Source organism: Pinus tabuliformis, chromosome 6 (assembly GCF_031772625.1).
Source record: "Pinus tabuliformis cultivar Carrire ecotype Pingquan chromosome 6, CPIR1, whole genome shotgun sequence".
Lineage (NCBI taxonomy): Eukaryota > Viridiplantae > Streptophyta > Pinopsida > Pinales > Pinaceae > Pinus > Pinus tabuliformis.
Genome location: NC_142292.1, coordinates 193,430,371 through 193,457,379, shown reverse-complemented (window position 1 = coordinate 193,457,379; position 27,009 = coordinate 193,430,371). Strand labels below are relative to the sequence as shown.

Sequence of the window (27,009 nt, the reverse complement as noted above, 5' to 3'; positions counted from 1 at the left end):
TGCTTCTTCTTAACTAAAACAAACAAGGATAAAGGTAGAATCCATTGAAATTGCAGTGCTCTACCTAGGGTTTGCTTAGTTATTGATGTTTTCAGCTGTTTGAAGAGGATCCTTGAGGTTTTCTTGCCCTCTTCAACTCCTCACCTATCTAAATCTTTCCATTTCATTCAATTTGAAGTATCAAATCACTTGCCTACCTTGCCCCATTGAGACCTCTGCAAAACTGAGCCTCATTCCCAAGACCCAAAAACTGCCTTTCCATTTGAGCCAACAAAACATCATCAAATTCAATCAAGCCCTTTTGCACAAATACCTAGCCTAAAATCAGTCTTCATTCAAGTCATCTCAAGCCTCATTGATCATTTTTGCTGAGATTGACAGGAGAGAGCCCTCTCCCGACCTGGTAGGGCTAGCTACCAGGTTAAGCTTGGTTTGATGTTACCCTAGATCCTACCTTTCTCAACCTGAGGTAGATTTAGGCACTAACATAGTGGCGACCATACTGGGGAAGAAAAGCTTTTTTGTTTGTTAGTGTTCTTGCTTTATAAACTACAGACAGAGCCTGAAGTTATGCCAGGAAGCCTTTGAACTGCACATTGGTTTGCGAGTGCATAAGTAGATAAAAGCAGCTTTAGTCAATCTCTGGTCTAGTCTTATAAGCTGAACATCTGACTTGCAAATTGCCCCAGTACATGAATCAAGTTAGATCTTAATGTTGATGGTGGACAGCAGTCAAACACATATGAAGGCTGAAATCATTCTCCTGGCGACTCTAGTGTCGAAGAATCCCAAGCTTCAGAATTTTTATGGCAACTCCACTCTTCAAGAACCAGTAGCCTGAAGAATTTCTTAGTGAATTCATTGTTATCAAAATGGTTTCGCTGGATCGAAGGTATGCTCCCATGAGCCGAGATCACATTCCAGGTTTCCCAAATAAAATTCCTAAGGTAGATTGGCAAAGGAATTTGCCTACGTTTAAAGATGATGATAGGAAGGATGTTGCTTTACATCTGGTTAGATTTCACATACATATTCGCAAGTTGAAGGTTGATTTTCCTGAAGATTGTTTGATGAAGATATTCATGGCCACTCTGGAAGGTGAAGCCCGATCTTGGTATGAAAGTTTACCACCTGCTTGTATTCACTGTTTGAAGGATTTTCATACCATGTTATTTGAGAGGTATAAAGAATCTTATCTATCCTTAACCTTAGTTCAGGACTGTTGTAAACATGTTTATAGTTTTATTGAAAATCTTGAAATTTTTTATGAAGATGATGACTTCATGGACGATGAGATCATGGAGGCTCTGTACGAAAATCCATTTCAGCAGCATAAAGAGAACTTAGAGGATACTCATCAAGATGCTCAGGAAACTTTGCAGCAGGATCAAGATCTTAGTACAATGGAAAATAATGAAAGAGAAGGTTTTATTTCAGATTTGTCCATAGAAGAAAACAGTATGTAGGAAAGTCAAGTTTCAATTTCAGAATGTGATAAAGTCAAGTCAGCTATTTCAGATCTAGATTCAGATCATGATGATCAAGAGTACCTTGGTCTGAATCCCATGAAGGAGAGCTCTGTTGTTGAGATCATCTGGAATGAAGAAGATAGAGTTATTGACCCAAGTGTTCTCATTTCATTAGAACCAAGCCTTCATGAGGAGGTAATCCAGTCATTTTATGAAAAACAAGATGAGATCTTTGTTCAAGTAAGTGAAAAATCCTCTTTCGATAACTCAGTGGTAAATGATAATTTGATTTCCATGTCATATGAAGATGATCAACAATGTTTTCAAATTTCAGAAGATCAGGGAAATGAGGATTGTCATTCAGGTTTTTCATGTTTTTCATGTTATTTCACGAAGAAAATAATCACTTGAGCAAAAGAAAACAAAAAGTAGTATCTCCTCTGTCTGAAGATGAGATAGATCAACTCCTGAAAGGTCAGGTTACAACCCAAACTAATGCAGGTCTGCAGTGTGCACATGGTCAAGAAAGTGTTGGTGAAACTTCTTCCACTTTTGAAAATAATGATAGTCTTGAAATTAGCTTTATTGATCAGCGAAAAGATAATGTTTTCCTTCATGAAAATGATAAGACTGTCATGTTTGATAATCTTGAAGATTGTTTTCTGTTTAAGAATGACCTAGACCATGAAGTTGAGGGATATGAGCTTGAGAGAGACAATATGCCAGAATTTCTCATGGTCAAGGAATTTACAGATAACACTCAGATGAAAGAAGCTTATACCTCTCTGTGCCTTCCTATCACTCAGCAACTAGTTGTTCTTTCAGATCAGAATGAAGGGAGTACTTGTATTTTTGTTGCTGGATCTCAAGACAAGCTAGTGCTTCAGGATTTTCAAGATCCTTTCGGCATTCTTTTGCAAGCACCAGAGAAGATGAATGTTGCCTGGTTCGTTAGCATAAGCCTTGGTTTCAGTTCTTATTATGAGTTGCCTACATGTACATCATTCTGCCTGCTCGGGGAAAGTAAGAGCAGAATTTTAGTATGTAGCCATCTGCTGGATTGGTTACACTGGAAGACCCACTTCACATGATTGTACATATTTCATCAGTAGGCAGGTGGTTGTCATCATGATTTGAAGTCCTGAAATCTCGATGGACTGCTGACCTTTGAAAGATTTGTAAGTACTTGTTTCAGTTAAGTAAGTCTTGAGTCATTTTTTGTTTTAGTCAGTTCAGTTTAAAGATAGTTTCAGCTGAGTGTCTAGTTTTAGTTTTTGAGAGTCTTGTTTCAATTTTGAATTAGTCAGTTCAATTATGAGTCTTGAGTCAAAGTTTCATAGTAATTGGTTTTTGTTTTGTCGAAGTTATTGACTCCATAGCCCAATGGAAGAGGCACTGCTTGCTTTCCTCAGGATCTGTAGTTCTTGGCACCTCTAAGGAGCTACCATCCCCATTGGAGCCAATATTAGTGTCGGTATCTTCATCACTCCGTCAGAGATCAAATTCTCTTGTTGCATTTCATATTAGGTGTCTCACTCAGTCAGTTTCATTCCATTAGGAGCATGGATCATCTGATGGTAGTGGCTTGTTGTACATTTTCCCTCATGTCCTTTACCTGCTGGCTCATTTCCACTCATCAAGATCATCTGCAGTCACTTTTTGTCTTTAAATTTGCAAGAGTCATTTCTAGGGTTTCAGTTTCATTAGGTCTAGGGTTTCATCAAAAAGGTCTTCAAAATGTCCAATAACAGCCAGCAGGCACTTGAGGAGGATGAATAAAATTCCAGTATCAATAAATTTCCCTCGGAAATGTATTTTTCCGTAAAACATAGTATTTTAGGTTTTATTTGTATAAATTCATGTATTTTCAGTTCTTTCATATGTAAATCACTTCAGTGGCAACCCTGGTCACCTTGCCAAGCTTCAGTAGCTCCATCCCCTGCAAGGAAAACAAAGATCAAGTCATTCAGTTCATCAAAAGGCTCAAATGAAGCAAACTGCTCAAAAAACAGAGGTGAAAAATAAAGTCACATTGCAAACATTATAAAAGTGGGTTTTTATGAATCAAAAATTAAAAAGCTCCTTGTATATAAATCATTTTCTCAATTCAAAAGCTCATTTTCATTCAAAGAACAAGGTTGAGCAAAGTGAAGGCCGTGTTTGAGCAAAGGAAGTGGAACTGGAGAAAAACTGTCCAAATTTGTGGGCGCGGCACATACAAGAGGCGCGGCGCATAGAGTCGCTTTCCTCAGTGTTAATTTGAACTGGCGTGGCGCACACAAGAGGCACGGCGCATAGAGCTGCCAAGCCCGTTTCTCTCAAAAACTCCCTCAAATTGCTAAAATCGCTCAAAACGTCCAGTGTGCAAGTAAGTTAAGCCCTCTTCCTTGCTAGTGAAGGAGTTTTTCATACAATTTATGGTGGTTGTGTAAAAGAAAAATCAAACCCTACTTCCTTGTCATTTCTCAAAAAATATTTCCTAGGGTTTGTACTTGTCATTTTGCTGCCAAGTCTATTCTACCACTCCCTCACTTTTTCATTCCTTCATTCATTTTCTCAGCTTATCCACCCATTCCCTAACTCCCATATTCAGTCATCCCTATCCCCAATTCCCATTTTCCCAAATCCTAACTATAAATCCCCAAACCCTAATTATTGTCCCTAAAGCTTACATATCACTCCCTAATCCCCTGTTCCCAAACAAAACCCTGTCCTAACAGTCCCAAAATCCCTCATACTCTCTCCCTCCACAGTCCATCATATACTTTTCCCTTGGTGGCAGAAAATTAAAAGCACCATAAATCTCCTACTACTCATCAAGAAAACACACCCACTAGCAAAAATGGAGTCTGATCCTTCATATGACCTAGAAGAAGAGACACACAGTGACTCTCCTATAGAAGTACATGCACCAAAGAGACTTCACAGGGGTGGCAAACATATAAGAGAGGAGCCTACTTCACTTACGGAGCTGTAAGCCTGCCCTCTTGCTATTACATGCTTCCAACACCAATCTTGTTATCAGTTTTGTAAGATGGTTGCTAGAGTCCAATATCATCATGAGTTAGCCTGGTTATTTGTGCTTCATCTACATAATGGCCAAACCACTCTAGCTGGTGTGACATTTACCTTGACACCGGAGTCTATTTCTCTAGCAACCGGCATTCCTAATATCGGAGAGCAGTGGAATAAAAGGCAGCAGATTGACAGGGAACACTATGAACCATACATCAAGCCCAGTTATTTGAGACAACTCAGCAGAGTGTTTCCCTTTCGGTACCTGAAAGACGCATATGCTCCCTTGATGAAACTGATAATGAAATATTTCAGCTGTGAGAGCCAGTTTTCTCGCCTATATGCTTATCATATCAGGTTGTTGATGCACTTTACCAGGGTGAGAATGATGAATCTCCCCTACTTCATGTGTCGAAATATTGAGAAGATGACCACACTAGTACAACAAAAGACCCCTCAGCAGCAGTTAACAATATATATCATTTTGCTCTCATTAAGATTGTGGTCATGCATCAGCTTGGTTTGCAGGGCATCACATGGGAAGATTTCATTTCTCGTGAGTTCTTCACAGCTCCTCAGGGACCTCCAAAGGCTTTTCATGAGACAAGTGGACCTTCACATCAGCAAGAAGGTCATGAGACACAGACCACTAGTGTATTTGTCACATATCAAAAGGGCACTAGACGGTTGTTTGCAGCAGCAAAGCGAGTATTATCTCCACCCGGGTGGAAGGGGTCTCACTTCCTTCATCAACACAGCAGGTTCAGGACAAGGGCAAGAGGCCATTGCATGATGAGGGGCCTTCAGGTGAGCAGGAGACCGATTTCATTCTCATTCAGGACGATGACACGGATTTGGGCCCACAAAGCTCAAAGCTCAAGGAAGTCATCCAAGAGCAACAGGCGGACATCAATGCTTTGTCCCTCAACTTGGAAAGAGCCGAGTGGATAATAAAGTACCTGGAGCAAAGAAACAAGCAACTTGAGGATCAGCAAGTGATTATGGAGTTGCAAAACATACAAGAAAACCGCCAAGTTGCCAAAAGGAGGAAGGTGAAGCTCACATCACTTGAGCAAGAAATCAATGCCGATCGCGAATCATGGCTTGAAAGAGCTAATATCCACTTAGAGAGGATGTTGGAGAAATCCATCAATGAGAAGAATATGTTGAGAAACATGGCATTTCATTATTTGTCAAGGAATATGGTGTGCCAAACTAGAATCAAGAACTTGAAGGCAAAATTGAAGAAGAGATCGAGGAGGCAAAAAGCGCAAGATAAACTTCAGATATTGGCTGAGGCTTCCTTGGCCCAACATAGCACTTGATGGAGAGCACTCAGCCCAAATTTCAAGAAATTTGGGACACTTTTTGCATTTTTTAAATTTTTGGGCCAAAACAAGAATTTTTTGCCCTATGCGCCACACCACCTGGCGCTCGCTTTTGATGGGAGCCTCCAAATGACAAAAACTTAGAATTTTTGGATTTGGCATGAAAAAATATGCTTTCCTACCAATGGCCAAGAAATTTTGACAGGTTTTGAGCCCTCAAAAAGGTCAAAAACACTCAAAAAATGACCTTACTGCCCCTATTTTGACACACAGGAAGTAGTGTTGGGATAACTCAATTTTGGAGAGACAAATAGAGGCCAAATTCAAAAATTCCACTTGGGTTGGAAAGTAGACAGACAAACCTTTCCAACAAGTACACTTGGAGCGAATTTGGACACCGGGAAGGCCTCCAAAAGTGGCTACAAACAGGCGCTACGCATAGGGAAATCAGCGTGGCGCATAGGGGAAATTTTGCTCAGTTTGACCAAGTATACTCTGTTTTTCGCCTAGTTCCTTGACAATTTGACTTTTCTCTTTCTTAATGTCAAACTTATGATGTAATTTAATGTAAATTGATTGATCTTGATGTAATTAGGTCAAATTTTCACTCATGGAGGTAGATTCATCCATAAAAAGTTAGTTTGCAACTGAATGAATTAGTTCCCTAGTTTTTAGAGGCATGTTGTTCCACTGCCTAATTTGTAGTTTTCAGTTTAGAATTAGTTAGAACAGCTCCTAAACTCATGAGCTCGAACCCTGGAGGCTAGGACGAGTTTTTTTTTTCCTATATCTTATGTTTTTTCAGTCATTAGCATGGTTGGACTTTTGAGAAAGCTTGGAGTTTCATTGTATACATTTCTCAACAGTTTTGGCTAAGGAATAGACCAGTGGTTTGCAGCACTCTATGGGATTCATGTGGCATGTTGCTTTGATATTGTGTTTCCTTCTGTAAATGTAAGTTTATATGTGTTTTATGTATGCCATTATCTCTCTTGCTTCTTCTTAACTAAAACAAACAAGGATAAAGGTAGAATCCATTGAAATTGCAGTGCTCTACCTAGGGTTTTCTTAGTTATTGATGTTTTCAGCTGTTTGAAGAGGATCCTTGAGGTTTTCTTGCCCTCTTCAACTCCTCACCTATCTAAATCTTTCCATTTCATTCAATTTGAAGTATCAAATCACTTGCCTACCTTGCCCCAATGAGACCTCTGCAAAACTGAGCCTCATTCCAAGACCCAAAAACTACCTTTCCATTTGAGCCAACAAAACATCATCAAATTCAATCAAGCCCTTTTGCACAAATACCTAGCCTAAAATTAGTCTTCATTCAAGTCATCTCAAGCCTCATTGATCATTTTTGCTGAGATTGACAGGAGAGAGCCCTCTCCCGACCTGGTAGGGCTAGCTACCAAGTTAAGCTTGGTTTGATGTTACCCTAGATCCTACCTTTCTCAGCCTGAGGTAGATTTAGGCACTAACAGGTTCTTGAAGTTGGGTGGCAGTTGGTATTCGCTATTTATTGATGTGTTTCTTCCTTTTTACTTGTTCCCATGTGTTCTCTTATTCTTCTACATTTTCATTTTCTTTTTTTTTTTAGACACCTATTAGCAAAATGACCATACTCATGACATACCTTGCATTTGAATGGTATCTGCTCATAGTCCAGTTGTTGTATGTGCATCCACTGATCGACCTTGATCTTTATTGCCTCTGTAAGACCTTTTCCAAGATCTACTTCCACACATATTCTGGCACATGTGTGCATGTTATCCTTTGGTTCACATATGTTTATATACTTTCCCACTGCATTTCCTATGGCTATGACTGAATCATCTCCCCAATAATGTAGTGGAAGGTGTGGAAATCGGACCCAAACTGGGACTGTGCTTGAGACATCCATTTCTGGATCGAAATATGGCATCCACCTATTTAAATATAAACCTCTGGAATCCATGAAGTATGATCCATTTCTGAATATCAGATCTTTGTCTTCCTTTGATTCGAAAAGAAAAGTGTAATACCCCCTTCCACAAAATCGTATTGCTATTTTCCCCTGGGTGGTTGCATTCTAGTTTCTGTCAACCCATTTTTGTACTGATTTAGGTGTCGGCCATAACCCTGTGAACTATCCAACAAGTCTGCGTTCTTCCAAAGAAAGAGCTGCTCTTCCAGGGAGTGCAGGTGGGAAAGAGATATCTGGTATATCCTCAAGCTTCTTAACAAATTTGTTGATTGTTGGCCTGTTCCTTGGAGCTCCATTCACTGCAATCAGGGATGTGAATGCTTCTTCATTTTCTTTAGTTCCTTGGTGGTTGGGTGAGGGAGGATCGCCCTCCTCAGAGGGGTGCATGGTCAGAGAAAGCTCAGCAGCGAGAGGCTGCCGAGAGAGGTCTGTGAGATCAATGAGGCAGCAAGCTCTGCACAGCAGACTGACTTGTGCGCGCTCAACGGATCTTGGAGTTCTTTTTCTTAGTCACTTCCTTTTTGGACCGCTGTCGTACAATGTCAATATTTAACATTCATAAAATCGAGCATTTTTAATTTTAATTGTGTGACAAAATATAAGGAACCTGATCGATCATGCAGGTAAATTACCTCAATATTGTTGAGAAACATGCATTCGATATGCCAAATCTTGCTTTCACGTTGTACAAAAACATTGTTGTCCCCAACTAAGTAGACTTTGACTTGGATCCAAGTCCAAAGAGAGGGGTGGTGGAAGCATATTTCAAGCTTTCGAATAAGGCATCAGTGATACGAGCATCATCCCCTAGCTCATCGTTCTGGAATGAATCTAACAACATTGCCTCCATGGTAGTTGTATCCTATAAGTAATCATCCATACCAACCTTTATTTGATTTGCCCCATTGCCAACTTGTGATGAAGAATTACTATTGTTGTAGTCATTCCTAATTGGTGAATTTATACGTAGGGGGAATTGAATAGGTGGTTGATTCAACCATTCTTTTTATGCTTCCTATCTGACTCTTGCTCTTAATGCAACCTTCTCTCGAGTTTACATTGTAGTGGGGTGCACTGAAAGATGGTAGGTGGGTCAGTCATCATCAATAGAATCCTAATTTCAACAAATATTGAACGTCATTAGTACAATATCATCAATGCAATTGATTTGTTAAAATTACATTATACCAAACAATTATTATCGTCATTGATCCAAGATTGCGAATAGAAAATTCCATGTTCCAATTGGTAGGGTGAAGAGGTTGACCATTTTCATCTACCAACTGCTTGCGATATGCTACTCCTAATAAGAGATTCTGAAATTTTTGAAATGGAGGAATATTTTTTGCATCTGAACTTGATTTTGAATCGGGATCCTATACATTTGGATACATTTTTATTCAAATTGACATGGATTAAAAATAAATAAATATAATTAGATAATCGAAATATAAATAAAATTTGAACTTACTGGAAATGGAAAGGGAGAAATCCATGAAGGACTTTGATCAACAATATGGAACGAGCTGAAATTTGAAGAATTGACCATTTGATATTATTGAGATTTTGTCCCTGCATTTGAGAAAAATCAAAAATAAAATTTTGTGTGCATATCTAAAATTAATCTCGAGAACCATATAACCACAATCTGAATTTCAATATAGTTTTCAAACCATTTTTCAAGAACAAGGTGACTTTAATTAGAAAATATATGTTGTGAACTACTGTAATTCATGGGGATGCATCCTAAACGATAATTTGAGATTAATATGCCATTTTATGTGAAAATAAAATTTCAGATAGTTTTTAAACCATACTAATGCACTTATCAGAGCAAAGTGCACCGATGTGTTTAAATAATACCAGCACCTATTTCTGACATTCTGAAGAAGAAAAAATGTTATCATATCGGTGTTCTTGTACAAAAACGTATCAGTGCGTTAAAAAAAAACAACACTGGTATGCCCATGTTTCCGGATTTTAAAAAATAAAAACAAATTCAACCAACTTGGTGCTCTTATAATGTATATTATGAACTTTTATAATACATAGCTTTTAAACCCTACTAATGTGCTTATCAGAACAAAGTGCACTGATGCGTTTAAAATATACCAACACCGAGACTTTCAAATAATAGCCGCAATGGTTTTTGTCATTCTGAAAGAAAAATATGTTATCGTATCAGTGCTCTTGTAAAAAAACACATCGATACATTTAAAAAAAGCAACACCACAACGCACCTATTTCTGGATTTTAAAAAATAAAAACGAATTCAACCAACTCGGTGCTCTTATAATAATTAGAGCACCGATGCTTTTAAATAGAAACCACACCATTGTGTTAAAAAAATTAATCAGACAGATTTGGGCTTTTCGAATATATATATATAGATATAGTTGTGTTGAAAAAATTTGGTGCACCGAAAATGTCGATGCACTTTTCTTATAAATGCACCAATGTGCAAAAAATAAATAAATAAATTTGCTTTTTAAAATTTAAAAACGAGCGACAGTTGATCTTTCGAAATCTAATTTCCTATTTCATTATTTTACCCAAATTTTCAAGGGAGTGATTTGCAAGAGAGACATACGAGGAGCACTGTGTAGCAACAGAACTCTTCAGAGGATCAAACACTGAAAGGTATGGTGATTCACTAAAAAACTGCCTAGTAAAAATTTTAAACTTTATTATTTATTTTACTAATAAAAAATTTTACAATCTTTGTTAGGGTTTTATTAAAAGAGAGATCATTTGCAAGAAAGACATACTGGGAGTACTGTGGAGCAGCAAAATATTTTGGAACCACTGAAAGATCATAATTTGAAAGGCATGGGGATTCATTCAAAACTCTAAATAGCAAAAAAAAAAAAAAAATTACTGTTAAATTTGTTTACAATTTCTATTAGATTTATTCGCAATTCAGACAAAAAAATAAAAATTAAAAAACCCTATATAATAAAAAAATTACTAAAGATTTTACTAATAATTTTTTTTATGATCTCTACTCCTATTAAAATTTAATTTTTTTTTTGTAAGCTGGGGCGGGACTCTCTGATTTACATGTCCATTATGTACCCCTCTACGGGGGAGAGGTAGCCCAAGACTTCCGGTTCGGTGAGACTTCATTTCCATGGCCCTTGCCGCTTGAGCTACCCCATGTGGACAAATTTAATTAAAATTTAAAACAAAAGAAAAAATAAAATAAAAATCAATATTTACCTTAAACCCTTGCTTTTTCCTGCAAAATTTCACCTTAGGGTTTAACTTCCTCTACCACTTCACAATTAAGGTTTTTCATTTTAGGAATTTTAGATTTAATGAGTTTGTGTATTTACTATTTATAGGGCGTTTGACATGTAAAGTAGGGGAATCACTTATTGAATTATATCCAAAACCTATCAACCCTCTCGATTTAAAAAAAAAAAACCTGACTATATGTTATGTGGTACTCCCTCTGTAATATAATGCACTGATACGCCTTAGGTAATACAACGCATCGGTATATTATAACATTGTCGATTCTATCTAGTCTGTTCATCGTTGCTCCTAGTGTAATATAACGCACTGACGCCTCTTCCAAATAACACCGTTAAATCATTGTGGTGTGTTTAGCTTTACAAATCACATGGTTACAATTTAAAATTATTTTAAAAAAAATCCATAATGATGTTGAATAATTAAACGCCCGGTGCGTTTAATGGGATAAACACACGAGTTACCAGAGCTCTTTTTGGCTGAAAATTATTTAATTTATTTGTGAAATATATTTCATGGCTTCTATATTGAATGGTACATGTTGTATATTGATAATAAAAAAAAATGTCTTAGAAGGTGTCAAGTAACAAAAATACTAATCGACACAATGATATCACATCAAAAAAAATAGATAAGGCAAGTTCTTTGTAAATTCTTTATAAAATTAATATGTTTGAACTATATGTAAGTTTAAGTAATATGTTTTGGTTGTTGTGTGGCATACAGAGCCACAAAATGAAGAAGGTCAATAAGATTATTTCTAATCTAAGTGTAGAAGAGCGTAAAAGCCCGATAGAAAACTTGTAGAAGGATGAATCAAGTCTATTAAACATAAGCAAAAATAATGGACAACAGATTAAGATAAGCATTAAATACATTACTATTCACAACTATGTACATTTATACAAGTATAGTGACCCTTGGTTTCATATTCCAAGTGGCCTCTTGGACTCCCTTTGACTGTTCAACTTTCACACCATAATCGTTAGTGGATTAGGTGTCCAACATTCCCCTCCCTTAATCCGGAGGGGTATATACGAGTCCAAGAAGAGAGTTGCAATAGAAAATGTGAAAAAATACATGACAATACTAGGTTGAATGTGCTTTCTTAAATGATAGAATAAGGTGGGAGAACTTGAGGTATCATTTAGTGGTGGTTTAAGGATGACCACCAACACTGGAACGCATAGTGCGGTTCCTGGAACTCTTCTAAATCTGGCAAGAAGCTGAAATCTTTTGCTAGAGGAAGTGTCCCTAAGTCTTTGGATATGGAGACCTTAAACCTAAAAAAAGGGAGGTCTACAACCTATGGTGGTTTAAGGAAGACCACCAACCAAAAAAACGCTTGGTGCGATTCCTGGGACTCTTCCAAATCTGGAAAGAAGCTGAAGTATTCTACTAGAGGACGTGTCTCTAATGCTTTGGAGGGGGAGACCTTCAACCTGGAAAAGAGAGGCCTGCTACCTATGATGGCTTAAGGAAGGCCACCAACCAAAGGCATGCTTAGGGGATTCTCTGTGTCTAGATACAACTCTATATCTAGGTATGGTTGTCTCTGGTTGTAGGCTCAGGAAACAGGTTCAAGTTGTGGCTCAGGCTCGCTTGATGTATCTTTGAAACTTGTATATGACTATCGTTTCCCCCCATTTCAGATACAAGGTGAGAATATGAGGAAAACTCAACTACAAGACTTTTCAAAACTCGAGAACAAATTTTGTGATTGATGAGCCCCAAAAATGGATAATTATATGGGCTCATTCAACCTCCTAATTTGACTTAATCCACCATTCTCATTAGTTTATTGCATGTTTTTTATTATATTTATGCTAATAGAGTGAATTGGGTTAGTCATTATGCCAACAAGTCTAATGTGTGCTTTGTGTAGTCTTTTTGGTCAATTTGGAGACAAAATCAAAGGTTTTAATGAGCACTTGGCAGCCAAATTCGTGGGAGAACAAGCAAGAGAATTTGTAGGAAGGTGTCCCCTTCATTTATGGGCCCTTACCTCGAATTCTCCACCATCAGCTCGGAGTTCAAGGGCCACCAAATCGATTATCACAAGGGCAGCCAAGCAAGTCAAGTAGGACTGCTGTTAACTGCAAGTTTTGGGCAGCCGAGTCCCTAAAGTTTAGGAGGACTGTTAGGTCCTCAATTTGTATAAATAAGAGGGATTAGGGCCTCATTTCAGTTAGTCATTTTTTGTTAGCCAGTAGTTAGTCACTTTGTAGGCAGAAGTTAGCTGGTTTGTAGTTCGATTTTAGTCAGTAGATTAGCTTTGCATTTCAGCACATTTTCAAGCTTTCCATTGTGAACAGTTTTTGATGTAACTCTTCTTTTCTTGCTCAATAAAGATGAATCCAGCTTTGCACCAGATCTAAATCTCTCTTAGGAGGCTGTAGCTCTTGGAGTTGGGCCCATCTCAAGTTCCCAGTACCTCCTTTGTTTATCTTTATGTGTTTTTGCTGCATTCTTAGAATAAAATCTGCTATTTAGATTTAAATCTTGCTTTGTTATTTAGATTTATTTTGATGGTTAAAGTAACTTCTTGTGTTTAGAATAGATTGGTAGGATAATAACAGGAAAAAGTCTCCAAAAAATGGTCAACAAACACTTTTGGTTTCACCTCTTCCTTATTGGATCAGGGGCTGGAATTGAAGTAACCGTGCTGTCCCAAACAAAAACACTAGTTTGCTTTACCATGAAATCCTTAGTGTACTGTTTTCATTTGCAGAAGTTGGTTATGTGTTCAGATCTCTGAAATGGTTCATTGCATAGTTGATATACATGGTTCTCTTTCAAATAAAACTGTTGTTCATTCGTTTTATTGACAATTAGATTAGATTAGCTAGGACTTTGATTATTTGTAAGACTTTGTTGATTCGGTTAAATGTACCCCGTGCAGGGAATCTCTACCACTCTCTCATCTGCCTAAGCTTCATCAAAGCCAGATGCTCCATCTCCTAGCTAGGTTCCTCGTCTCACACCTGTCCTTCTGCCCACGTAACCCTACCTTCTTGCTCCATCATTGTTTCAGCCTTCTTTGAGCCAATTTAGCCATCGACACCTTCTCACCACTCCATCCAGCAGTCCCTGGTCCACTTCAGACCCCTATCCTACCTCCATATCCATTCATGCATCTTCCCTCACTCACCCATCCTCCAAAATCCAATTTTTAAACATCCTGTAGAAATTCTGAACATCCTGTAGAACCCCTGCAGACTTCCTGTAGGAGCTCACGAATGAGGTTTCTTGATAGCCAAACTCTGTGAAACTCTCTGGAAGGGTGTTAGGGACTCCTTAGACCCTCTCTGAACCTTCCTGACCTCTTCCAAGCATTTCTCCTCCTTGATCCATCCCTGCACAGTCAAAGAACAGTGAAAGCATATGCATGATGAAACTGACAACTTAATAAAAAATACAAAAGGATGTTTTCTTCAGATAGAGGTAGTTTATACACATGCATTTCACCTTCATAGAAGTAATGGCATCTCTTTCAGTAGTTTTCATTCTCTCCTTTGCATCAGTAGGACTAGCTGGTAGAATTAGGGTTTGCTAGGGTTTGCGTTTCCTTTAAGCTTTCTAGTTTCTTTCTGCAAGTAGATTAGCCTTCTTTAAGTTAGATTTCGTCCATCAGTTAAAAAGCTTCTTCTAAGAGCTCATAGAAGTTGGCTTAATCTCCTAGCGGACTCGTGCCAGCTGACCAAGTGACAGCTGCGGCAAGAGCTAGTACTTGTGCATACAGCACCGTCGCTACCAAGTTTGTTACGAACTACTGGGTTGATAAAATTAAAGAAGGGAGTTCTAGGAGTTGCAGCATTATTGCTGCAATACTGGGGCTCACCACTCTTTTTGGCGTCGTTGCCGGGGAAGCGTCAGAGTATTGGTGATTGCTGCTTTTCTTCTATTTTCTACTACAACCTTCTGCTAAGTAGTTTATTTCATTTCCATTCTGCAATTTCATTTCCGCAAAAGTAGATTAGACATTTCCTGCTTTCATAGATTAGCATTTCAATTCCGCAATTTCAATTCTGCAAGCGTAGACTAGCATTTCATTCCTGCAATTTCATTTGAGCAAAATAGATTAGTCCTTTCCTGCTTTCATTTCAATTCCGCATTTTCATTTCAGCAAGATAGTTAGTTGCAATTCAATCTATTTTAGTTTTGCAGGTACAAGAAGAAAAAAGGCAAAAATCAACCAAAAAGATTTCCTTTCATGCCTTGTAGGAGTAGAGATAATTCAGAAAAATGATTGCACAACACCCCCACTGCTTCACACAGCCAACCTTCTCTCTTCTTCGATGGCTGTGATTAAAGAACCCTTAGGTGGACAGTAAGACATATCTGAAGAACCTCAAGGGAAGAAGAAGAAGAAACCATTCCTCTGGAGCGAATGGCTACAAGCAGAAATGTTGGGAGCAGTACCTTGTCCAAAAATGAATTTGCAAATCAGATGGAAGATTTCAAGAGTGATATAAGGCAGTTTCTTGCCATGCAAATGGATACCTTAAAGATCCAAAGGAAGCAAGAGGAAGCCAAGAGGGCTTTGGCCATCTTTTGTCCCAGGTGCACTAGAAAGCATCCTAGGAATGAATGTCCATTGCACTCCATAGAAGTGTGTTTTGTTTGTGAAAGAGACCATCCTACAAACCAGTGCCCTTCCTTGCCCGGAATTAAAGCTGCATATCAGAGGGCCAAAGGAACCGTTGAACCACTCTATTATATGAACCAAAGGAGGCCACATGGACCTAGATCTTACGAGCAGGAACTGCAAGGGACATCCGAGACCTATTATGACCCCCTATCAAGCCACTTTCATGCCTTCATGGGGTCCCCCTGCTCACCCTTCCTGGTTCACACCTCCTCCTTGTTCCTTCACAGATCCATATTATGCCCAACCAGCTGCTCATTCGTTTCACTCTTATGCTCAGCCATAGCCTCAGTGGAATGCACCTCAGCAGGGGTGGAGGCCCCGATACAACACTCCTCCCGCTTCTTTTCCTCCACCACCTGCTCATTCACAACCATCGCCTCCTGCTCCACCAAGGCAACCCCAAATGCCTGCCCAACCACAACCCCATCCACATCCATCTCAAATATACACCCCCACTCAGCTACCCGTACCACCATTTCCAAAACCATACAATGGAGTAGCTCAACCCAATTGCAAAGCTGAGGCACAAAATGTCCAAATGACTCCTCTTGAGCTCAATGATCTTCACCATAGCTCAGGAAGGGTGTTGCAAAGCAGAGATTATATTGACAACATTGAAGGACCAAAGGCAAAAGAAGATTCAAAAGAGGAGATCAAAGAACCATGGGCTACACTTGATGAAGAGAAGAGATCAGGATCAGAGATCGAGAAAGCTCCCTCATGGTTACCATCAAACCCTCCATGTAGTCAAGAGAAAAGTCAGCAAAAAGAGGAAGATGTGAAGGTCATGATAGAAGAAGATATGGAGAATGATCCAGATCAGCAAAAGGACCAAGGATATCAAAGCTATATTGAGACATGGTTCCAGACAGTCACTAAGTTGCAGCAGTACTCTCTTCCTCAGCTATGTTTGATCCCTTCAAAGTCAAATCATTTGGTCTCTGAGATCTGGATAGCCGTCAAAGCATGCATTTCAAGCCGCCACATCATTTTATCTCTAATCTCGATGTGCACATGGCTCCATTGGAATTATTCTTATACTTGAAAAGAATTTTGTTTTTTTCAAGTAGGGTAGGGTAGAAAAAAAAGAGAAAAAAGAAAAAGAAAAAATGAAAATAAGATGAAAATAAAAATCTAAGGTGAGAACCTCCTCGGAGGCGCCTTAGATTGGCTCATTGATTGAAAACCTCCATGAGGCGGTCAATGGGTTGTAGAGAAGAGAAAATAAAAAGGGAATAAGATCCCTAGGTGAAAACCTCCCTTGGAGGCGCCCAGAGCAGGCAATTAGGGTGAAAACCTCCATGAGGCGCCCTAGTTGTTTTTCAAAAAAAAAAAAGAGAAAAAGAAAAATAAAAATAAACCTAATTTGCATTGAATAATTGCAGGTTGCAGCAAGGATGTTTCAGGTCAGGAGGATCACTCAAAACAAAGACAAAGGAATTTTTGTGCCTTCTGCAGGAAGTTCTGTATTTCTACAGGAAACATCCTATAGAACCTTCAGGCGAGCCAGATTCGATTTTGGAAGGGAATCTAAAGCTTGGAATCTATTGGTTATGCCCACAAGCATCCATGTTTCCATTCCTCACCCTTTTCCATCATTTTTTCCACCTCATTGTGCTTCTTTTATGAAAATTGTGTTTTCTACAGGAAAATTACAAGAAGCTAAAAATGGATTGCAAAAAGGTAGTTTGGCGAACATGATAGCTTCCTCAAGGGTTCAGAAGTCCTCCTACAATTTTCAAACTCCTCCTCCATCATCTCCATGCCTGCATCACAGCCCAAGCTCATTCTTTTTCACCATGCAAAAACTTGCAGAATGCTTTGAAAAAAAAATACATAGAGAAGAATTTGTTTTTGCCCTAACTTGAAAACCATGCATCCATTTGAAAAATCGTATTACGGGGAATTGTACAGGGGTGATGGCAACATGCCTGAGCAGTTTCAGCTAATTCCGGTGCACGGTTTCCAGGAAATCAGCCTCCATCACCATCAGCCATTTTTGCATTTTCTCCCTATCCGTGCATCCGTTTCAAAACCTGTTTTATGGGGAGATGCACATGGGTGATAGTAGCCTACCCAAGCAGTTTCAGTCGATTTCAATGCACGGGTTCCGAGAAATTGATCTCTGAAATCTTCAGCCATTTTCGATTTTTATAGAAATCTGTGCATCCATTGATCGTGATTTTGCTATGGGAGGTACATAATGATGATAGGAACATGCTCAGCAAGCTTCAGATCGATCCGATCTATCGTTCCAGAGCAATGGATAAAACAAGTTTCGGTCTTGAGAAAATTCAATAGCAGCAGCTTGAGGGTGCAGATCTGAACGTGAAGCCAGCTCCTACAGCATGGATCCGGCCAGAGGATACCTACACAAGAAAGCAGCCATGAATTAACAGCCAAGCCATCATGCAACCACCAAAACAAATGCATGCAGCAGCAGAAAGCACCTCACAACAACCATTTGACTTCAGGTACGTGACTAAAACTCATTCCTCTGATTGCATGAATGTAATTCGGAAATAGCATGAGTAATGAGATGGTTGGGATTAAAAAAAATCGGTGGCCAGCTAACTGGCCACCCTCATCCAGTTCAACAGCGCTCGGTGGGTGAATAAGACACATGCGCTCAGCCATCTCAGGAGGAAATTGGGAAACAAGTAATGGTGACTGTTTGACCTTCAACGTGATTGATGGAGTGATCACAGGTAGGAAACATGATGATTCATGACAGCACTTCCGTTTGCATGGCCAGCACAGATTTTTGCCACCTCACCACAAATCATGCAGCAATTAAAGACGGCTCGGCTGAAACTCATGAACTGTTGTTCATTTGCACTTTCCACATCCTCAACTGAAGTGTGCACAATCGATTAACCTATCGCCCTCCACTGAGTTTTTCTACCTGTTTTCGAAATTCTCCCGCATATCGGGCTCGCTCAAAGGCAGAATAACATTCTACAGGAAACGGGGGGTCTTCTACAGGAAGTATGGCACAGCATTCTGGAGCAGAGAAGCCCAGACTTTTCTTCATCGAGTTTGGAGTTCTGAGAGAGGTGGGCTTGGAAAAAACACTCTTCCATGCAATCAACGAATTGAAAGAATTGGTGGAACACAAAATTCAAGGATACTCCGGGTACCCTTTAGAACAGAAAAAGGAGTTCTGCAGAAATGGGTTTCTCGATTTGATGTGTGGCCTTACTTGGAGAGATTTTCAGAGGATGTATTAAATGAAGTAACGGCAGAGCTAAAAGGTCAACCTGACTTGATCATTGGCAATTACAGTGATGGAAATTTAGTTGCATCTCTGATTTCACATAGGCAAGGAATCACTCAGTGCAACATAGCCCATGCTTTGAAGACCAAATACCCAGATTCAAACATATACTAGAAAAAATATGAAGGAAAATACCATTTCTCTTGCCAGTTTATTGCAGATATAATTGCAATGAATCATGCAGATTTTATTATCACTAGCACATGTCAAGAGATTGCTGGAAGCGAGGATAATGTTGGACAGTATGAGAGCCACACTGCTTTCACCCTTTCTGGTCTTTATCGTGTGGTTCATGGAATTGATGTTTTTGATCCTGTTAGTGTCGGTCTTGAGCCCTCCATCAGTGATCAATAACTCTTTGCATATGCATTTATAGGTGTCTCATCAGTGTCAGTTTTGCATCCCACTAGGCATGCCATAACACTGAATGGAGGAGCTGGTCTTTGTTCCCTTCTTGGCTTTGCTGGATCAGGTCATACAACAATGTAATTGAGTCATGCTTGTTCTTATTTTTTGTCTTGAGATCCCATGGTCTTAGGTCTAGGGTTTTGAGTCAAAATCATTTCAAGGTAATGAGTCATGGTCAGTAAGTGCCCAGCAAGCCGGAAGGAATTTTGTACATAGGTTTCATTGTTATTTTCATCAGCTACAGGTCATTTAATGCCTTGGATTTAAAAACCCTGTTTTTAAGTCCAAGGTCATGAGAAATTTGCAAAAATAGAGAAATTTTCAAAAGTTTGCAAAAGTGCTGGCAACAGCCCTGGTTCCTTCGCCACAGTCCATCAGATGGTCAAACCGCAAAAAGAATGAAGTCAAACGCCTCAAAGAGCTAATTTCAGGACAAAATGACTCCAAAACAGTGTTAAAAAAGAATGTCAAAGTGGAAACATTATAAAGTGGGTTTTTGAGTTAAATTTTTTCAAATGAAAGCATATAAAGGTAAATTCCCTCTTTGAAGACCCTCATTGTGCATTTGGGAGCAAGAAATTACAAGGAGAGAAGCAAGAGAGCGATCTGGGCAATTTGCAGCAAATTATGGGCTTTCTGAGGGTGCGCGACCATTCCACAGGTGTGCGCGACCACCTGGGAGGTGCGCGACCATTCCAGCGCCATTTTCCTTTGTAATTTTGGTCAGGCGCGACCATTCCAGTGGTGCGCGACCATTCCAGGGTGGTGCGCGACCATTTGGTCTGCCTGCACAAAAACTCACCCAAACAGTTAAATTTCTCCAAATCCGCTCAAATTTGTCAAGGTATGTCTCCTCCACGTGGTTTGTGATGGTGTTATGATTGCAAAGGAGGATTATGGTCATAATTTCATGCAAGAAATCAATAGAAGATAGGTTGAATGATGGTTGTTTTGCAAGCATATGTTATGACAGTTTGTTTGTTTTTCAAGGCAATTTTCTTTCCTTATGTCCCTCCTTTCATTTTCCCATGTTAATCACATATGTTAATATGTCATATTTATTGATCTCATTTGCAAATTAACCATACAAACCCTACCCCTAAATCCTATTAAACCCTAGTTCTTTCTAACCATACAAATCCTACCTTTTCCCCATGCTACATGATTAAAACCCTACACTCTCTACACAGCAAATTTGCATATGTTAATACACAGCAAAGTAAAAAACATTGTAAAAAACAAAAAGAAAGTGATGACAAGGCATGCACACAAGAATTGTAAAAACAGTGAAAATGCCATTTGCATAGCCTTATAAAAAAATAAAGAAAAATGTCATCTTGCTATGTATATGTCAAAGGTTGCAAGCTATGTTAAAGTCATGACAAAAATCCATTAAATGTACAGCTGCATAGCTATCAAAAAAGACCAGTTTTGCTGTGATTAGGGTTTTGCATTAACATGGTATTCTTCCCCATCCTTAAGACTCTGTTTTTTCCCTATATATTCCCCATATGAAAACCTAATTCAAATTGCATTTCCCTTCATACAAAGCTCCTTATGCAATTGAATTTCCATTCCCAATGACAAATGCAAAAATGAAACTACCCCTGTTTAAATGAACTGTTGTTATGAAAATTGATTGGCAGTGATTATTAAAAAGGTTTCATTGTTTCCCTAACCCCAATTCCCTATATCCCCTCATCTCCCTAACTCACATGACATCATTCCCTCCATGATGAAGATTTTCATTGTCCTTTCCCTTGGTGCTTAAAAAACACAGTTTCCATAAATAAAGTATTGATTTGCAAATGGTGAGAGATGGAATGACATGTTTAGCATTATGTGATGTTTTCCTTCAAAATTCCCTGCTTATATATATTTTTCCCTTTCCTATATGTAAATTCCCTCTCCTAACACGTCCCTCATGATGTTTCCACTTGAAAACAGCATACTTCACAGCATTTTGCAGGCAGGGCAGCGGTCATTTTGACTTGTTTATTCCACCTTGCTCAATAATACCATGTCAACTACTGAGACTAATGAGCAAGGTGATGACCGATCATCATCCACGGAGGTTGAGACACAGCAGAGGCCTCGTAAGGGTGGCAAAGGTGGTCATCATAGAGGTTACATGTTTGCAAGGCCAAAATGAAAATTCTCCAAAGGAAGCTGTCTGAGGCCCGGAAGAGGAAGAAAAGGACAAATCCATTCCACATCTTGGCTGAGGCATCCCTCACTCATCATGGTACTGATCAGCCTTGATCTAGCATCAAAATCTGAAAATTTTGAGAATTTTGGAGCATTTTGCAAATTTTTGGTAAAATTACAGGTTTTTCCCGTGGAATGGTCTCACCCCGGGTGAGACCATTTTGGAGGACTGCTCGGAATTTTGAAAACTTGGCATTTTTGGAAAGGGCATGCAAGGAGAAAAATTACCAATACTTGGGAGAAGCCTGATTTTGAGATTTGAGCCTCCAAAAGCTCAAAATACATCAAAAAAATGACTTTCTGCCCACTTTTTGAGTTGCAGAAAGTGACCTTGGGAGAAATGGTTTTTGAGGGGGCAAAACAACTCCAAATTCAGAAATTCCACTTGGGATGGAAAGTAGACAGACCAAGCTTTCCAATGTGCCATCTTGCACCTGATTTGGATCAGTGGAACCCACTCAAAAGTAGCTGCAAAGGGGCGCGACCATTCGAGCCAGCTTTGCCAGAATTGACCTTTTTTGTCAAAAAACATTGTTTTGACTATGGTTGACCATTTTTACTTGTAGATGATGGATAAATGTAATATTTTCATGGCACTTTGATAGATTTTATCTCTCTTTACCCTTCTAGAAGCTTCCATGATGTAAAAAGTGAAAAATTAATGCATGGATGAGGTAGCTAAGTAATAGAGGCAAGTTGTTTGGCTGCCTATTTTCTAGTTCTTAGTTTAGAATTAGTTCAAACTGCTCCTAGGAAGCTGAGCTCGACCCCTAGAGGTGGGGAAAGGAGTTAGATGGTCTATATTATGCTCTCTCTTTCTCATTTTCATGGTTGGACTCTTGTGGAAGGAAGCTTCATTGTATATTGTGCATATATTTCTGCAATTTAAGGCCAGGAAAGCCAGGGTTTTACAGACATCTTTGAGGATTCTTGTGGATTGATGTGTTGATGGTGTGTTCTCTACATGTTTTTGTAAGTTTGTTTATGTGTTTCACATCTTTCTTATGCTTCTAAATTGGACAGATGAAGTGGTAAAGTTTGAACTCATGTTTTAGCATGCTCAGCTTTTTAGTTTGTTCAATTTTAATGTTTTCTACTATCTAGAGAGGATTCGAATTGTGTGTTTGCCCTCTTTAGCTCCTCCTCTATCATCTCTGATCATTCATCATCAGATTAAGGCATCAGCACTCACTCCTACCTTGCCCCTTAGATCCCCCTGTGAAAACTGTGCTCAATCCCCGCACCCTGAATTGCACTTCCACCAATTGCCACCAAAACCCCTAAAAAAATCATCAAATCAAACCCCCTCATCAGTTTACTAGCCTAATATCTTTATCCCTAATTGGTCAGCTTATCATATTGAAAGATCTACCGAATCTGACCCGAGAGAGCCTTCTCATACCTCGTAGGGCTAGCTACGAGGTGAAATGGTTTGATGTAGCCTTGAGAGTTTGTCTATCTCAGCCTAGGTGAATTCCAAGCGCTAACAGATCCCAAATTCAACATTGTTTCTCTTGGAGCAGACATGCAGATTTATTTCCCTTATACAGAGAAGCAGCATTGTCTTACTGCTTTACATGGTTCAATTGAGGAACTCTTGTTCAATCCTGAACAGACAGTTGAACACATGTGTATTTTGAATGACCATAAAAAGCCCATTATCTTTTCTATGGCAAGACTCGATAGAGTGAAAAACATGACAGGACTGGTTGAATGGTTTGCAAAGAACAAACACTTGAGGGATATTGTCCTCCACGTTCTGGGGAGGAAACCATATACAGAATTCCCATTCTGATCAGTGCACAAGCCAAAACAGAGCGTGAGGAAGCAAGATATTGAGGCAGAGAAGAAAACTAAGGGTAAGGAAGCTAAGGGAAAGAAAACCTAGGGCAAACCATCATAGGAAAAGCCACAGGAAAAGCAAGAAAGAAAAAGAAGGAAGGAACAGAGAAAAAAAAAAAAGAAAACAAGTTTAATCCCTGGAAGTTGTTGCAGGTTGCAGGAACACAATGCGGAAAGGGGGCCTCCCAACACAAGCAGAAGGGTCCCTACCAAGTTCCCAGGCATCCTCACATCCATCCCCTCCATGAACACTCATTTTTTCAGGGTTCAGACACAATTTAGTCATGGTTCAACCTTCTACAGGAAGCTACAGGACTTTCTACAGGAAGTTCTGTATTTCTACCAGAAACATCCTGTAGAGCCTTTGGGCAAGCCAGAATCGATTATGGAGAGGGATTTGAAGCTTGAATTCTATTGAGGAGGCATGCAACCACTCTTTTCTTCCATCCTCCACTGGTTTCATCTCCTTTCACCACCATTGCCACCATCTGATTGAATATACTTGCACAATCATACCAAAGCTGAGAATTCTCTAGGAAAAGGAGCAGGCAGTGGGAAGAAGCAGAGAGAAAAACATGGTTTCATGACCGAGAAGAGGACATCACTTCAGAAGCTTGGCATGACAGGGAGGCCACCAAGGCCATCAAAGATGAGGAGATAGATTGGTTGCTCAGAGGATGAGCAACACTTTCAGTAGGGGGTGATGATGAGCCCCAAAAATGGATAATTATATGGGCTCATTCAACCTCCTAATTTGACTTAATCCACCATTCTCATTAGTTTATTGCATGTTTTTTATTATATTTATGCTAATAGAGTGAATTGGGTTAGTCATTATGCCAACAAGTCTAATGTGTGCTTTGTGTAGTCTTTTTGGTCAATTTGGAGACAAAATCAAAGGTTTTAATGAGCACTTGGCAGCCAAATTCGTGGGAGAACAAGGAAGAGGATTTGTAGGAAGGTGTCCCCTTCATTTATGGGCCCTTACCTCGAATTCTCCACCATCAGCTTGAAGTTCAAGGGCCACCAAATCGATTATCACAAGGGCAGCCAAGCAAGTCAAGTAGGACTGTTGTTAACTGCAAGTTTTGGGCAGCCGAGTCCCTAAAGTTTAGGAGGACTGTTGGGTCCTCAATTTGTATAAATAAGAGGGATTAGGGCCTCATTTCAGTTAGTCATTTTTTGTTAGCCAGTAGTTAGTCACTTTGTAGGCAGAAGTTAGCTGGTTTGTAGTTCGATTTTAGTCAGTAGATTAGCTTTGCATTTCAGCACATTTTCAAGCTTTCCCTTGTGGATAGTTTTTTATGTAACTCTTATTTTCTTGCTCAATAAAGATGAATCTAGCTTTGCACCAGATCTAAATCTCTCTTAGGAGGCTGTAGCTCTTGGGGTTGGGCCCATCTCAAGTGCCCAGTACCTCCTTTGTTTATCTTTATGTGTTTTTGTTGCATTCTTAGAATAAAATCTGCTATTTAGATTTAAATCTTGCTTTGTTATTTAGATTGCTTTTGATGATTAAAGTAACTTCTTGTGTTTAGAATAGATTGGTAGGATAATAACAGGAAAATGGCTCCAAAAAAGGGTCAACAAACACTTTTGGTTTCACCTCTTCCTTATTGGATCAGGGGCTGGAATTGAAGTAACCGTGCTGTCCCAAACAAAAACACTAGTTTGCTTTACCATGCAATCCTTAGTGTAGTGTTTTCATTTGCAGAATTTGGTTATGTGTTCAGATCTCTGAAATGGTTCATTGCATAGTTGATATACATGGTTCTCTTTCAAATAAAGCTGTTGTTCATTCGTTTTATTGACAGTTATATTAGATTAGCTAGGACTTTGATTATTTGTAAGACTTTGTTGATTCGGTTAAATGTACATCGTGCAGGGAATCTCTACCACTCTCTCATCTGCCTAAGCTTCATCAGAGCCAGATGCTCCATCTCCTAGCTAGGTTCCTCGTCTCACACCTGTCCTTCTGCCCACGTAACCCTACCTTCTTGCTCCATCATTGTTTCAGCCTTCTTTGAGCCAATTTAGCCATCTACACCTTCTCACCACTCCATCCACCAGTCCCTAGTCCACTTCAGACCCCTATCCTACCTCCATATCCATTCATGCATCTTCCCTCACTCACCCATCCTCCAAAATCCAATTTTTAAACATCCTGTAGAAATTTCTGAACATCCTGTAGAAATTCCTGAACATCCTGTAGAACCCCTGCAGACTTCCTGTAGAAGCTCACGAATGAGGTTTCTTGATAGCCACACTCTGTGAAACTCTCTGGAAGGGTGTTAGGGACTCCTTAGACCCTCTCTGAACCTTCCTGACCTCTTCCAAGCATTTCTCCTCCTTGATCCACCCCTGCACAGTCAAAGAACAGTGAAAGCATATGCATGATGAAACTGACAACTTAATCAAAAATACAAAAAGATGTTTTCTTCGGATAGAGGTAGTCTAGACACATGTATTTTACCTTCATAGAAGTAATGGCATCTCTTTCAGTAGTTTGCATTCTCTCCTTTGCATCAGTAGGACTAGCTGGTAGAATTAGGGTTTGCATTTCCTTTCAGCTTTCTAGTTTCTTTCTGCAAGTAGATTAGCCTTCTTTGAGTTAGATTTCGTCCATCAGTTAAAAAGCTTCTTCTAAGAGCTCATAGAAGTTGGCTTAAGCTCCTAGCAGACTTGTGCCAGCTGACCAAGTGACAGCTGCGGCAAGTTGATAAAATTAAAGAAGGGAGTTCCAGGAGTTGCAGCATTATTGCTGCAATACTGGGGCTCACCAGTGATACGAGCGAAATATCTTTTTGGTTGTTGAAGCCCATTGCCAAGAAGCGATCCATCCAGGGTGAATCTTTGTTCTTACAAGAAGCTTGTTTCTAAAGCATTTGTTTGAATCATGATTGTGTTGAGCACAATGCTCACATGGATGAATATCAAAACAATGATCTTTCACATGGCCAACTCTGTCACAATATTGGCATCTAACAATTTTTTTGTTGTGGAGAAGTAGTAGTAACAAGTGAATATGAATTGTTATGGAGAAATCCAACACTTTGAAATTTGATGGGCTTGGAATAGTCCGGAATATGAAAGGACACATCCTTGTCGTATCCAAGACCACTTATGTTTCTATTGTTGACAAGTTGTTCCCAAGGTGTGATGATGGGCTTAGGAAGTGGAACATGAACTTTTGCATCTGCATGCAAATTTGCTCTTGTAATGGGGACTGAATGTGAATCAACCTCAACCTTACTAATTTCATCACTTGTTGGTTGTTGATGGGTGTATGTTTCAACCTCAAAAAGAGGATTGTTCTGAACAAAAACAAATTCAGAATGATGACTACACTGTTGTAGCCCCTCTTGTTGTAGCTAAGATTCAAGCTGCAAAAATTCTATCTTCTCTTATGCATTTTGTAGACATGATTGAATGTCAACAAGAGTGGTTTTGACTGTGTTGTTAGCAATTGACACAATTAGAGTTCTCAATAACTCCAATAATCCATGAATTTTCACCATTATTCAAATTACTCAAATCAACAATGGAGGGATGTCAATTTCACAAGGGTGCATATATTGAGCACAATTCTTTAT

General features: G+C 39.3%; 1 pseudogene; it reads left to right on the top strand.

The window, feature by feature from the left end:
- The window catches only part of LOC149258119 (sucrose synthase 4-like), a 48,241-nt pseudogene extending 24,872 nt beyond the window's left edge, over positions 1–23,369 (top strand).
- Positions 23,370–27,009: the final 3,640 nt, after the last annotated feature.